Raw genomic sequence first — 15723 nt, 5'->3', positions numbered from 1 at the left:
ACAACACTTGCTGAGATTGTTCCAGCAGAAGGTGGAGGATTGAAATCTTGACTGGGGGGTGCAGAAGGTTGTGGAGAAGAGGGAAAGCTGAGCGGTGCTGGAGGAAGCAACTGCACCTCAGCATACTTTGGTGGACAGTCCTTAGATAATTGAGCTGAAGGAACAGCAGGTGCCAAAGGAGGCAAGAGATGGCAGGAGGAAGATGAAGGGGGGACGTTTAGAAGGGAAGCTGCTGGAGGTTTTGAAGGTGAGCTAAAGCACTCCACAGCATGGCAACATTGGTGCCAAGTTTGCAGCAATTCCACCGGAGCTCGTGGCTCCATGTGCAAAATTCTCCCTACTTTCTCCCAGTCCCGTAGGTACAGGGAACCTCCTTCCGGATATGCCGGACAATGGAGGTGAAGATGTTGAATGAGACTTGTTATCTGAGCTGAAGTGCTGGTCCCGCCAGACTTCTTGACTAAAAAACACAATTCTTTCACATGCCTTTGCTGAGGCAGTGTTAACGAAGTTCCCATGCTTACCAGTGATAAGGGGTCGCAGAAACGATGGAGTGCACTCGAAGAGGAGCCTGTTCCAGGCACTGGTAGATGGGGGAGGGTCCCTGGCTGCTCGGGCGCCAGATGTAGTAATGACACAAGACCGAGATCTGGATGCAAAGTCTGTCCCTCCAACATGGAGGTGAGTGTTTTATTGAGAAAGCTTTCAGGAACCCGGAAAAGAGCAATGTCCAAATATGTCTATAGCAATAGTTACAACAATAGTAGCGTGTTCTAAACTAGTTCTGAACCAGTTACAGGCCACTGGACAGATATGCTGTGATCATGCTTTTGTCTTATCTATGAAGCATAGTGAGAGGAACACAGTGAACCTTAAGACATGTAAGAATATTACTTTGAGTGTATGGGAATATTGTGCTCTGTGAAAGATGAGAGAGTTATTGTGAAACATTTAAACTACGTCCTGAGTCTTCCTGTGTGGCATGCCAACTGACCAGGAGATCAGGAATGTAGAAATGTAAAGAGCAATTAATGGAGACTGTGTGGCATGCCTACTCCGGCCTACAGGAGGGGAGATATTTGGCTGTGGAATTTGATTGGAATGCCAAAAAAGCCCTGATTGTGGGAATATATGTGCCAAACGGGGCGAAAGAACAATTTTTTGATGAAATTAAGGATCGACTTGGACAGATGACATATGATCAAGTGATTGTGATGGGGGATTTTAATGGAGTGGTAGATCCACAAGTTGATAAAACAATGAAGTTGATAAGAAACAAAGGAGGTAAGCTTCCAAAAATCTTTTTTGAATTTCAAAGACAGGAAGGTTTAGAGGATGTATGGAGGAAACAGAATCCGGGTGCTAAGCAATATACTTTTTTTCCGGCAAGACATCAATCTCTTTCAAGAATTGACATGATTTGGGTATCAAAAGAGATTGCTGTATGTACAAAAGAAACGGATATCTTGCCAAAAATTAGTTCAGACCATAATCCTGTGTTCTGGAAATTTGGAACGAAAGGGGGAAAAAAGAGATGGAGAATAAATGAGGATTTGTTAAGTAGTCATGTTAATGTGGATGTTCTTAAGAAAGAGACTAAAAGCTTTATACAGTACAATGTGGATCACGGAGTGGTAATTTATAAAGTATGGGATGCGGATAAAGCTGTGATTCGGGGAGTTCTTATGGACTTAAATGCCAAAGATAAGAAAAACAAAGAGTCGAGGTTGAAAGAAATTCAAGAAAAAATCAAATTTAAAGAGCAGCAATTAAAGAAAAGACCGGGAAAAAGAAATACAACAGGAAATTAAAATATTGCAGGAACAAATAAGAGCAATGGAAAATAAGGAAGTGGAATGGGAGTTGAAAAGGCTGAGACAAAAATCATTTGAAGGAGCTAACAAACCAGGGAAATATTTAGCGTGGCAGTTAAAGAAGAAAAGAGAGAAACAAATAATTAGTAAGATCGTGGAAGACGGGAAAGAACGGTTTGATCAAATTTCAATAGAGAGGGCTTTTTAAAAATATTATGCAAAGTTGTATCAGAAGAAACTAATAGATAAGAATTCAATAGAGGATTATTTTCAAAAGTTGACTTTACCAACGGTGCCCAAGAAATTGAGAGATAAATTAAATGCTGAAATAACGTTAGAAATTGTGGAAGCAATACAAGCTACAAAGATGGGAAAGGTGCCAGGACCAGATGGCCTTACAGCAAAATTTTATAAAGTAATGGCAGAAGATTTGAAAGAGTTGCTGCAAAAAGTGATTAATGCAATCTTAGAAGGTGATGATGTGCCGGAAACGTGGAATGAAGCTAATATTACATTAATATCAAAAGAAACACAAGATTTAACCAATGTAAAAAATTATAGACCAATATCTTTAACAAACAATGACTACAAGATTTTTGCGAAAATATTGGCTGAAAGGCTGAAGGCCTGGCTGGTGGAGTTTGTAGGGGAGGAGCAGGCAGGCTTTCTACCAGATAGGCAGATAAAAGACAACCTGAGGACGGTATTGAATGCAATAGAATATTATGATAAAAATCCAGGAAAACAAGTTGGTTTCTTCTTTGTGGATGCTGAAAAAGTGTTTGACAATTTGAACTGGGATTTTATGTTTGCAATGATGGAAAAAGTACAGATGGGTAAGATGTTTATTCAAGCAGTTAAGGCGATATATAAGAATCAATCTGCAGCCATAGTTGTCAACCGAGAAATAACAAAAAAGCTGGACATAAGAAAGGGAACAAGACAAGGATGTCCACTCTCTCCACTGTTATTCGTGATGGTGTTGGAAATTTTACTTGGAGAAATACGAGAAGATGATGAAATTAAAGGTTTGAAGATTAAAGGATATACATACAAGGCGAGGGTCTTTGCAGACGATGTGATGGTGATAGTGGAGGACCCTCTACAAAATATGCCAAGGTTAATGGAGAAGATAAAAGAGTTTGGAGATCTGGCAGGATTTTATAGAAATAGAAAGAAATCTAAACTGCTTTGTAAGAATATGTCTAGGCAAGAACAACAAGAGTTAATGAGGATAACGGATTGTGAAGTGGTTCATAAAATAAGATATTTAGGTATTGAGTTGACTGCAAAAAATATTGATCTATTTAAAAACAATTATGATAAGCTTTGGCACCAAATAGACAGAGACATGACGGTGTGGATTAAGTTAAATCTATCGTGGTTGGGTCGTATTGCGGCAATTAAGATGAATGTGTTACCAAGAATAATGTTTTTAATGCAGACAATTCCAATTGTGATAGATAATAAGCAATTTGAAAAATGGCGAAGAAAAATTTTAACCTTTGTGTGGGCAGGAAAAAAGCCTAGAGTGAAGATGAAGGTGTTATATGATGCAAAGGAAAGAGGAGGACTCCAACTACCAAATTTGAAACTATATCATGAAGCCATATGCTTAGTTTGGGTGAGGGATTGGATGTTGTTAGAAAATCATAAATTATTGATATTGGAAGGGTACAATAAAACCTTTGGATGGCATGCATATTTATGGTATGGAAAGAATAAGGCTGATGCGATGTTTTTGCATCACTTTGTGAGGCAGAGTCTATTTGCAGTATGGACTAAATACAAGTGATATTTGAATGAAAGAACACCAATGTGGATTGTACCTGCAGAGGTTGTGAATCCAAAAACTGACTATGAAGGAGCGGAGTGGATGACATATCAGAACGTTCTTAAAGTGGATCAGAATTTATACAATATTAAAAATATGATGAATTGCCACTTCGATATGGGTGGTTTCAATATATGCAGATAAAAGATTTGTATGACACTGATCGGAGGAAAGTAGGGTTTAGAGTGGAAAATTCAGAATTGGAACAATGTCTACTGCAAGGGGGGGGGAATTGATATCTAAAGTGTATAAGATTTTGTTGAAATGGTTTACAGAAGATGAGATAGTTAAAGTTCAAATGGTAAAGAGGGCAATAAATTGTAATAAAGATATATTGATGGAAGCTTGGGAGAAATTGTGGAAAAATACTATAAAGATATCAACATGTCCCACGATAAGAGAAAATGTGTATAAAATGATTTATAGATGGTATCTCACGCCAAAAAAGCTAGCCAATGGAAATAGTCAGATATCAGATAAATGTTGGAAATGTGGAAAGCATGAGGGTTCTTTTTATCATATGTGGTGGACATGTGAAAAAGCTAAGCATTTCTGGGGGGAAATAGTAGACGCAATGTGAGATATATTGAAGAAAAAGGTTGTTAGAAACCCAGAATTGTTACTGTTATGTATGAACCTAGAAGACTTTGACAAAATGGACAGGATAATGGTATTTTATATGACTACGGCGGCTAGGATAATTTATGCACAGCTGTGGAAGACAAAAGAGATACCATCGGTGGAAGATTGGATTTTAAAAACATTGAGCTTGGCTGAAATGGATAAACTAACGAGGAAACTTCGAGAGGAAGATATGGAAGAGTATGTAACAAGATGGGAGAAATTTAAGAATTATATAGAAAAAAAGTGGGACATTAAAGGGAAGGTGTGGTCTTTGGATACTCTCTGAGGGGAGGAGAGTGTTCTGTTACTTTGAATTAATATAGAGGTAGTAATCATATTATATTAGAGGTAAAAAATCTAGTCTGTGATAATATACCATTTTATTGATATATGTAGGTATAATATGTTATAATTTACTAGGTTATAACGTTATTAATTGGATAACAATATAAAGGATATTAATAATTTTGAACATTATAGATATGATAGATATATGTAATAGTGCTATCTAAAGATATGCAATGGTATAAAATATATTAATACGATCCATTCTTAGAATGTAGTATATAGCTATTAATATAGGGGACATATTATATTGTAGGTTATTGGATATTATTGATAGATAGTACTAAAAGATATGGAATGTTAGATAATGGTATTTATCATTAGATAGGTATTATTATTTTATATATAGTTTAGCTTGGTTAAGGTTTTATTTAAGAGGTAATAAAGGGAGTGGAAAACTGTCAGAAGTCAACGGAAAAGGGTGGGAAGGGTGGGGGGTATTACAATATGATGGAAAGTTAACTGTGTATGTTTTTATATTTGAATAATGACCCATCCAATAAAAAGTATTATTATTATTATTATTATTAATAGATTATATTACTATTAGATTATATATACTATTATTATATAATAGATTCCTCAGATGAGTAACCCACTAGGCTTAGCCCCTAAGCTTGGATATGGAATAGAAGCAGGTGCTTCAGAGCCCTGAATCACCAGAATCTCATGTGCAAGCTAACTGCCTGCTGGAAACACATGAGAAAAATTTCACGTGAAAAGCACTTGATTGATCCTGTAAGTTTCCCTGGGAATGGTAGTCTTGCCTCTCCCCCTCTCCAAGCACCTGGAGGAAAACCGAGGTGGATTTTCTTGCAAAGAACAGTCACTCAACTGGAGAGATTCTCTCTTTCAAAAATCCAATCAGTTGATGCTGCTGCTACTGCTGCTGCTGCTGATAATTCAGAAAATCAGTAAAAGTCCAAGAAGTCAACTTTGCCAGGAAAAAGATGAAACTGTGTCCCACCTTATCTCTGAATGCAGCAAAATTGCACAGACGGATTACAAAGCTAGACATGACAGGGTCGCAAAGCTGATTCATTGGCTATTATGCTGATATCTGGTTGATACTTAGGTCTCCAGTAGGAACTTGTATCAGCTTAGCAAGGCCAATCAATGATAACATGTGACCTCTGCTTACTGTTGGTTGTGTTTCGGATAATTTGAATAATAACAACATTCTATTTTTATACTGCACTTCAGGATGACTTAACACCCACTCAGAGCAGTTTACAAAATATGTTATTATTATCCCCACAACAAAACATCCTGTGAGGTGGGTGGGGCTGAGAGAGCTAGAAGCTGTGATTGACCCAAGGCCACCCAGCTGGCTTAAAGTGGAGGAGTGAGGAATCAAAGCCGGTTCTCCAGATTAGAGTCCTGTGCTCTTAACCACTACACCAAACTGAGTTTCCTTCAGTAGCTCAGAGACAGGGTGGGGGATGTAACAGGATCCTGCCACGAGAACAAGAATGGGAGTGACTGGGTTTCTCTCTCACTCGCAAAACACCTCTGCTTCTTTCCTGCTTCTTGTTACATTCTTCCCAGCCCCCTCACCCCAACCTGAGCTCCCAGAGGATTTTTGAAAGAGAGAGAGAGAGAGTGTGTGGTTCATCAGAAATGCATTCTAACGAACCGATGATTCATGAACGAAAAACTGGCCTGGTTTATGATGAACTTTGGTTTGTATTCCCATGTCTTGGGAACCAAAGCTGCTCCTGTGAACCTGCACAGAAAAACAATACTGGAAAAATACAGCAGTGGGAATGCAAGATGGAAGTGCTGTGGGTCACAGTCCTGACACTTACCCCCTACCTGCCAACCCTCCCCAGACCCCTGCTGCCTCTCAGCTCCCCTCAGACCCCTCCTTTCCCCCTACCTACCAACCCTCCCCAGATCCATTCTGCCTCTCAGCTCTCCCCAGACCCCTCCTTGCCCCCTACCTGCCAACACTCCCCAGACCCAGACCCCCTTGCCCCCAATCTACCATCCCTCCCCAGACCCCTCCTGCCTCTCTGACCTCTCCAGATCCCCCTTGCCCCCCTACCTGCCATCCGTGCCCAGACCCCTCCTGCCCCTCAGCCCTCCCCAGACCCCATTTTCCCCTACCTGCCATCACTCCCCAGATCCCTCCTGCCTGTTAGCTCTTCCCAGATTGCCTGCCTGCCAGCCCTTCCAAACTCCTCCCACAAGCCCTCCCTAGCCCTAGCTTTCTATAGCCCTTTGTATTTATTTGCACAGTGGGCTTTGTTTCTAGTTTTACTATATAATTGAGTAAGCGTATTACAGACAACTCATTTTATACCCTGGTGCACCACTAGAGGGCACTGCCACAGAGGGAAGACTAGGGAGGGCACCTCCAGAAAATGTGTCATGGTGGAAAGCCCAGGCCAAGAGCAGGTTGGGTGCAAGTGGCAATGCCAGACTCCAGCCTTCACCCAGCTGGTATTAGGAGTTAAACAATGCCAAAGCAAAACAATTACCGGTGTTAAAGAACTCAAAGTTCCACGCTTCACTTGTAGAAAATTTCTATTTTGCTTTTTCCTTTTTTTTAAAGTGCAAAAGTGCTCTAAACGTGCATACAGTGATGACCAAAAAATAACAATAAATAACAGACAATGAATTTCATAGGTAAAGCACACAGATATATGACTGAGTCCAACTGGTAGAATTTAGTAGTCCTTGGTCCTGTAAGGAATAGGTATATATTACACAACCAACCAAGTTGCCATAAACGTTGTCTTCCACTTCCACAATATAGCACAATGGTTGCAGTGTAGGGGTTGCTTCCACCCCTATCCAAAGTGCAGCGTGAAACGCTGCTGCTGAGAGGTAACTTCAGCACACAACCAACCAAATTGCCAAAAAGTTGTCTTCCACCTCCACAATATAGCACAATGGTTGCAATGTAGGGGTTGTAGGGGTTGCTTCCACCCCCATCCAAATGCAGCGTGAAATGCTGCTGCTAAGAGGTAACTTCAGTTACGGGTTTTAGCTAGCAAGTTTCCAATACCCGTTTCGTATAGTTTCAACTTCCTCAGGCTTCAATATCTGTTGGAATGGAAGAAAATGGTTCCAAATAATTTTTACAAATCACATACAGTTCAATGGTTGTTGGGGGTTTTCCGGGCTGTATTGCCGTGGTCTTGGCATTGTAGTTCCTGACGTTTCGCCAGCAGCTGTGGCTGGCATCTTCAGAGGTGTAGCACCAAAAGACAGAGATCTCTCAGTGTCACAGTGTGGAAAAGATGTAGGTCATTTGTATCTACTCAGGAGGGGTGGGGTTGAGCTGAGTCATTCTGTAAGAGTTTCCCAGGGTGTGGAATGCTAATGGCGGGAGGCTTCACTGTATCCTGAGGAGGTTCTTTTGCATATGGATTGGTGCTTGATGTGCTAATCTTCTCTGCAGGGCTATTGTCGGGTGTGGAGTGTTTGGTGTTTTTCAGAACTGGAGCCCATGCTCTGTTCATTCTTAAGGTTTCTTCTTTCCTGTTGAAGTTTTGCTTATGCTTGTGAATTTCAATGGCTTCCCTGTGCAGTCTGACAAAGTAGTTGGAAGTGTTGTCCAGTATTTTGGTGTCCTGGAATAAGATACTGTGCCCTGTTTGAGTTAGGCTATGTTCAGCCACATACAGTTCACTTTTACAGCATGCAAGTGCTAACAAGTAATTGCAAGTAATGAAATACTCACTAAACCACAATCTCCTTCTCTCTCATGGCTCAGTCAAGTAATGCAGCTGGAACAATGCCACATAGGGAAACACCCCAATTATCACATGTATATACATTCATGTTTAAAGGTACAGTACACCATCCCTAAATTTTAACAAGCATTGATGGCATATATCAAAGGACAACACAAAGTACAAAATACATTTCCTTAATCTTTAACAAGCGCTGATGCCATGCTGCACCTCACAATGCAACCTACAGGACATATGCATTTTATGTTTGATGTTTAAAGGATTTTTCAAAGAGAAATTTTTTGTGTTTATGCTTATGAATTTCAATGGCTTCCCTGTGCAGTCTGACAAAGTAGTTGGAAGTGTTGTCAAGTATTTTAGTGTCCTGGAACAGGATACTGTGTCCTGTTTGAGTTAGGCTATGTTCAGCCACTGCACAATTTCAACAGGAAAGAAGAGACTTTAAGAATGAATAGAGCATGGTTGCCAGTCCTGAAAAATACCAGGCTAACAAAACACTCTATACCCGACAATAGCCCTGCAGAGAAGATTAGCACATCAAGCACCAATCCATATGCAAAAGAACCTCCTCAGGATACAGTGAAGCCTCCCTCCATTAGCATTCCACACCCTGGGAAACTCTTACAGGATGACTCAGCCCAACCCCACCCCTCCTGAATAGATATAAATGACCTGCCAACATCTTTTCCACACTGTGACACTGAGAGATCTCTGTCTTTTGGTGCTACACCTCTGGAAGGAGATGTTGCATGCTAGTTACATTACAGGAACACCTATTAATTGCATGCACCATAAGCTGCACAATAAGTTCATCTATAATCAGTATATCACATTGTGCTCTTATACAAACACAGCATTTTCAATGTAAATTAACTGCTGAGCTGTCTTCAGCCTTGAAGTTGTGAAAGCATTTAGAATAATTATTGTTTTGGGTAAAGAGGCAACTATTCAATTTATGTAAGTTATCATCGTAGGCACACACAACTGAGATTCTCCTTGCATTGGCATTCCTCTACATTAACAAATTTTGATTGATTGCCATCACACAGTGCCCTTTTATGATTTCCTATGGGATAAAGCACAAGTCCTAGAAAAAGAGGTGGGATTCTCTATCTTAGAGGCTACCTAGGGAACACTCGGAGCATCCAAGTTAGAGCACTTACGCTAAGTATCAGATCACTGAACTCTACAACCTGGCTTTCTCTGCAGCTTACGGTGAGAAATATTGTATTGTATTGTATTGCATTGTATTTGGAAGGGCCAAAAGCTACACAAGAATCTTTAAATAAGTGAAAAAGGCAAACTCTCTGGTGGGCAATATTAGGAGACGAATTGAAAATAAAATTACCAACATCCCCTCTCGGGTGGTCCCGTATGAAGTAATAGACCCGAGAACTGTCGAGAACGAACAGCAACGTTTAACTTATAAGGAGATAACACAAATACAATATTCAACATTAAGAATAAAGTCACAAGAAGAATTGTCTCCTTGCTATAGTTGGTTTCAATACAGACAGATAAGGGATCTTTATAAATCGGACTGTTCAAGGGGAAGAATAGGAATGGAAAATACAGAATTGGAAGAAGTAATGCTACAAGAAGGCAAGAAACAAATCTCAAAGATCTATAAGATACTTCTAAAATGGTACACTGAGGATGAAACAGTGAAAGTACAGATGGTGAAGTGGGCAATAAATTTTCATAAAGAAATAGCAATGGAGGCATGGGAGCACTTGTGGAAGAATACAATTAAGATTACAATGTGTACAAATATTAAAGATAATGTATACAAGATGATATACAGATGGTACCTAACACCGAAGAAAATTGCGCTGGGGAACGCTAAAATGTCAGATAAGTGCTGGAAATGCAAAAAGCATGAAGGATCATTATACCATATGTGGTGGACTTGTGAAGTAGCGAAGCAGTACTGGGGAGATATAATAGAAGTAATTAATGAGGTGTTACAGACCCAAATAAATAAGAATCCGGAACTGCTACTACTAAATTTGGGAATGGAGAATGTTCCAGTGCAAAATAGAACATTGTTATTTTATATGACAGCAAGATTACTGCAGCAAGATTACTGTATGCGCAGAAATGGAAAGTGCAAGAAGTACCTACTGTAGAGGACTGGATTTACAAATTGCTGTACATGGCAGAGATGGATAAAATGACAAGAAAACTTAAAGACCTAGATCCGGGACAGTATTTGGTGGACTGGGCGAAACTGAAACAATTTTTGGAAAAAAATGGGATGTGAAAGGAGAACTGTGGCAGTTTGAGAACTTTTGAAATAAGACATTTTAAACAGAAGAGAGAAGTGACTTTACCAGGGTGTGGAATGCTAATGGCGGGAGGCTTCACTGTATCCTGAGGAGGTTCATTTGCATATGGATTGGTGCTTGATGTGCTAATCTTCTCATCAGGGCTATTGTCGGGTATAGAGTGTTTTGTTAGCCTGGTGTTTTTCAGAACTGGAAACTATGCTCTGTTCATTCTTAAGGTTTCTTCTTTCCTGTTGAAGTTTTGCTTATGCTTGTGAATTTCAATGGCTTCCCTGTGCAGTCTGACAAAGTAGTTGGAAGTGTTGTCCAGTATTTTGGTGTCCTGGAATAAGATACTGTGCCCTGTTTGAGTTAGGCTATGTTCAGCCACTGCTGATTTTTCAGGTTGTCCAAGTCTGCAGTGTCTTTCATGTTCTTTTATTCTTGTCTGGATGCTACGCTTTGTGGTATACTCCTGCAGAGGTGAGGGGGTCTCTACTGTCTTTTGCTGCCCCACACCCTGGGAAACTCTTACAGGATGACTCAGCTCAACCGCACCCCTCCTGAGTAGATATAAATGACCTGCCAACATCTTTTCCACACTGTGACACTGAGAGATCTCTGTCTTTTGGTGCTACACCTCTGAAGATGCCAGCCACAGCTGCTGGTGAAACGTCAGGAACTACAATGCCAAGACCACGGCAATACAGCCCGGAAAACCCACAACAACCATTGTTCTCCGGCCGTGAAAGCCTTCGACAATTCATGTTGCCACACTTACCCATTTGGAGATTAATTATTTCAGCTGTCCATTCCCTCACAGAACCTGGAGAGTGAAGCAGATACAGTGATCATGCGTACCTCCTTAGGCTTCTAATTAGCTTATATAGAGAAGCCCATCCTGTTCAAGTTAAAGTTGCAGTAACCTATTCAAGTTAAAGTTGCAGTAACCCAACACAGCTCATTCAACCTAGAAAGTAATTTAATTCTAACTCACTATTCAAGCCACGTGGCTTCAAGGTGTTCAACAAAAAAATCCACTGGGCTTCTTGCCTGAGCAAATCTCTGACAGCGCACTGGCTTGAGCCTTTTCGTCCAACAAACAAAATAGCTACTTTAATGTCCCATACATTATGGTTCAAATCCAAAAAATGCTGTGTCAAAGGGGCTTCTAATACATTATTCCGGACCCTGGAGAGGTTAAATGAGCTCTGGTGGATTATTATTATTTCTTTCTCCTTTTTACGCAGAGGCTCTCAACTGACTTTCATGCTCAGATTTAGGCATTTCCTCAGAAGTCTATATATCCTTGACATATAATGCTACTAATTCCTCCCTTTCTTATTGGTTTATTCCTTTTAAAAAGTTGTACTCATCCTTATATTCTAATTTTGCATCCCATCCAACCATATTTTATTGTTTCTTTGCAGTACTTGTTTTTATTTTTTACAGTCTACTGAAAATCAGTTTTTGAGGATGTCTCCAAGGCTACTGCAACAAGAAAGCATGCGATTTTTATTTAGATCCCTTTCCTCCCTTCTGGAACATCCTCCTGCTTTGATGAAACCTTGATGGTTCCCTTGAAATTATGCTCATTGAAATTCACTGTCATTTCCAAGCATAAGCATTTGGGACAGGCAAATGATCCTGCCGTGTTCCAGAAGTTGCATTATAGGATTCAGTTGATGGTATCTATTTGTATTTCTTTAAGTAGGTAAGGGTTGTGCATCACTGTTTTTGTAGAATTTATCAGCAGGCTTTGACAAGATGCGGCAGTTCCTTGAAGATCCACAAATTTAGTTTGTGAGCTGAAAGTTGCATAAAAATTTATTTTTGTGAGCTGACTTGCACAAAAGTTTTGAGAGTGCCTTTTAAAAAAAATGCAGTTCACATACAAGAATACAACTATACAAACATTTGACTATCACATAAATCCATTTTTAGAAGCTTATAATTACAACCTTTAAAAAAATCTGAGATTTAAGGGTTAGGTTTAGCAGTGGGTCCAGGCACCCTGTCCTACCTACGTTGTGTGTATTTTATTGATATTGAGCCAAAAGAGTCTGGAGCAGAGGGGAGTCTGGGAGGAAAGCTATGCATGTGAAAAAATGAACCAAGCCAAATAGGGCTGAGAAAGAAAGACATGTTGAGGAAGGGGATGAAAGGGCCAGATTATAAAACACAAGACAAATGTCTTCTCCGGCAGCAGAGTTAAGAGGGGATATGGGTGAGTCAAAGAGAATAGAGATGCTGCCTCTGAACGGGATCCAAACTGAAGTGGAGCAAGAAGGAAGCGGGGAGGGAGCCAAGAGCCATAGCAAAGGGCCTAAAGATGATGCATCTGGTGGACTTTGAAGCCCAACCATCTTGGTCCCTTCCCTTGCTCACCTGGGATCATTCCTCCCACCCCGGCCCCCTCCCTCCACCATTGCCACCAAAGGAGAAACAAGGGAGAGTGGATCTGTTTAGAATTTCACATGCCTTCCTTCTCCCAGAATGCTCAACTTTTAGGGCAACCCTCCTCAACCCAAACTCAGGGGTGTTTGTTGGTGAGGCAGATCCTGAGATTTCATGTTATGAAGAACAAAGGAAAGGAGGGAGAAAGACAGGGAGAGCTTGCTTTGTGCTTGCAACAAGGCACAAAAAGGTGCATTTTTACTTAAATTTAAACAAAGGTGTCAGTTTTATGCAAGTAAAAAAGAGAGGGAAAGAAACTGCTCAGAGAAATGCCCTAATGCTCAAGCTCAAAGGTGGTAGAAGAAGAATTTCTTCTACATGAGCAGGAGACGTATGGTTGCCAGCATCTAGGTGGTGACTGGAGAGACCCCGAGAATTACAACTGATCTCCAGGCAACAGAGATCAGTTCCCCTGGATAAAATAGCTGCTTTGGGGGAGGGGTGTGTGATCACTAAAGCATTATACCCTGCTAAGGTCCCTCCCCTCCCCAAATCCTGCCTTCTCCAGGCTTCACATCCTAAATCTCCAGGAATTTCACAACCTGGAGCTGGCAACCATAAAGGGGAGGGATGTATGTTGGGGAGAAAACAACTGCTTGCATGCAGAATGTCCCACACAAGTCCACACCAAGCCTACCTGGGTGCACTCTTGTGCCATCCTTCACCCACAGGCCCTCAGCAGCGCAGCCCAGGCCTGCCCAGGTGCAATCCTGTGCCATCCTTCGCCTGAGGGCCCTCAGAGCCACCGCCCAGGCCTGCCAGGGTGCAATCCTGTGCCATCCTTCGCCTGAGGGCCCTCAGAGGCACAGCCCAGGCCTGCCCGGGCACAATCCTGCACCATCCTTTCCTCATGGGCCCTCAGAGACACAGCCCAGGCATGTCCAGGCACAATCCTGTGCCATCTTTCGCCCGAGGGCCCTCAGCGGCGCGGCCCAGGCCTGCCCAGGCACAATCCTGCACCATCCTTTCCTCATGGGCCCTCAGAGGCACGGCGCAGACATGTCCAGGCACAATCCTGTGCCATCCTTCGCCTGAGGGCCCTCAGAGCCGCCGCCCAGGCCTGCCCGGGCGCAATCCTGTGCCATCCTTCACCTGAGGGCCCTCAGAGCCACCGCCCAGGCCTGCCAGGGTGCAATCCTGTGCCATCCTTTCCTCATGGGCCATCAGAGACACGCCCCAGGCATGTCCAGGCACAATCCTGTGCCATCCTTCGCCTGAGGACCTTCAGAGGCACAGCCCAGGCCTGCCCGGGCGAAATCCTGCGCCATCCTTACCTTTCAGAGGGAGCCAGCTTAGCAGGAAGGTAAGGCCACTGGAGAGGAATCTCCTCTGTGCTCCAGAAGGAATTCTGTGTGCCAAGAGGTGAAATTTCCTGCGCAATTGCGCACAAGCGCACTCTACAGGGAACGCTGGAGGTAGGCAGTCAGAGATAACTTGTCTGCCACTGGGATTTGCACTATGGTGTTCCACAAGGCTCAGGGCTGAGATCCTTGGTTGCTTGAACAGATTTGCAGTCAGATATACATAAAGGGAACTTGTGCAGTGTACATTTGCTTGGCAATGTGAAGGAAAGGTGCGAGGAGGGAGAAGGTGCTTCTGTTTTCTTTCTCGTCCAGTTTTCTCTAGTGGAAACAGTAGGGAGAGGGCTTGCCCCTTTTCTCTGGTGCCAAAGATCCTAAGGAAATATGGAGACAGAGAAAATAGAAGGAAAGCCCACCCCACCCCCAGCCATTTCCATAGGCAAAAACGGGTCGGGAGGAAACCCTAAACCCCTTCTTTTCCCCTCACTGTTCCCTCACAATGCTGAGTGGGAGCACTGTTGAAGGTCAGTTCCCCCTGACAAAGAACAGACTGCAAGTCCCATGCTCACCCATAGACCCAATACGTGTTGGGTGCATCCTCTCTTTGAGCCCTCAATTCTGTCTTCTAGGCTGTTTAATCTTTGACTCTGTCCAGATGTCTAGGACATCCTCACTTCACCCTCAGAGAGGTCGGAGCTGCATACATTACTTTTCTGCATTCAGTTCAGGATGCTGGTTATTAACTGACAAAGTCTTTCATGGCACATGGCACGTGTATTTCTGCAGAAGCGCCTCTCGTGAGAATCTCTGCTGCTACAGTGTCGCAAGTCTGAGCAAAGAGTTCTCCAATAGTAGTGGTCGTAGTGTCTACAACCTTCCATCTTGGAAAATGCATGTTCTATTAGTGAGTAATCAGGCCTTTTAACAATAGAAGGAAATTTAACATTCCAAAGAGGATTCACATGCCCACATCTGTCCTAAATATATAAAGGAACACTCAGTACAGTTATTTCCCTTCAGCTTTTAAAAGGTCTTCTCACGATGGAACACCTCTGTGAATTTGTTAAATACTAAGTATAAATGTCACCGGGAAAGGTGGCAGGAACTGCTAATGTTTCCCCTGAAGAAGAGAAAATTGAGAGGTGGAAAAACTCCTCAAGCACATAAAGGGCTGCCAAACAGAAGAGAGGGAAGAGTTGGTGTCTGCTGTACCAGAGCTCAGGAGTAGAGATGGGCATGAAGAGCAGGACGAACAAATGGAAAGCCACGAACAGCCCAATTCACGGTTCGCGAGCAAGTTGTTCGTCAGACCCCGTTCCCGGCGAACACGTGTTTGTTCCAAGCCCTCTTCATGGCATTCATCAGCCGTTTGTAGCG

This window comes from Eublepharis macularius, chromosome 1 (genome assembly GCF_028583425.1).
Source record: "Eublepharis macularius isolate TG4126 chromosome 1, MPM_Emac_v1.0, whole genome shotgun sequence".
In the NCBI taxonomy this organism is placed as follows: Eukaryota; Metazoa; Chordata; class Lepidosauria; order Squamata; family Eublepharidae; genus Eublepharis; species Eublepharis macularius.
This window is presented reverse-complemented; position numbering follows the sequence as displayed.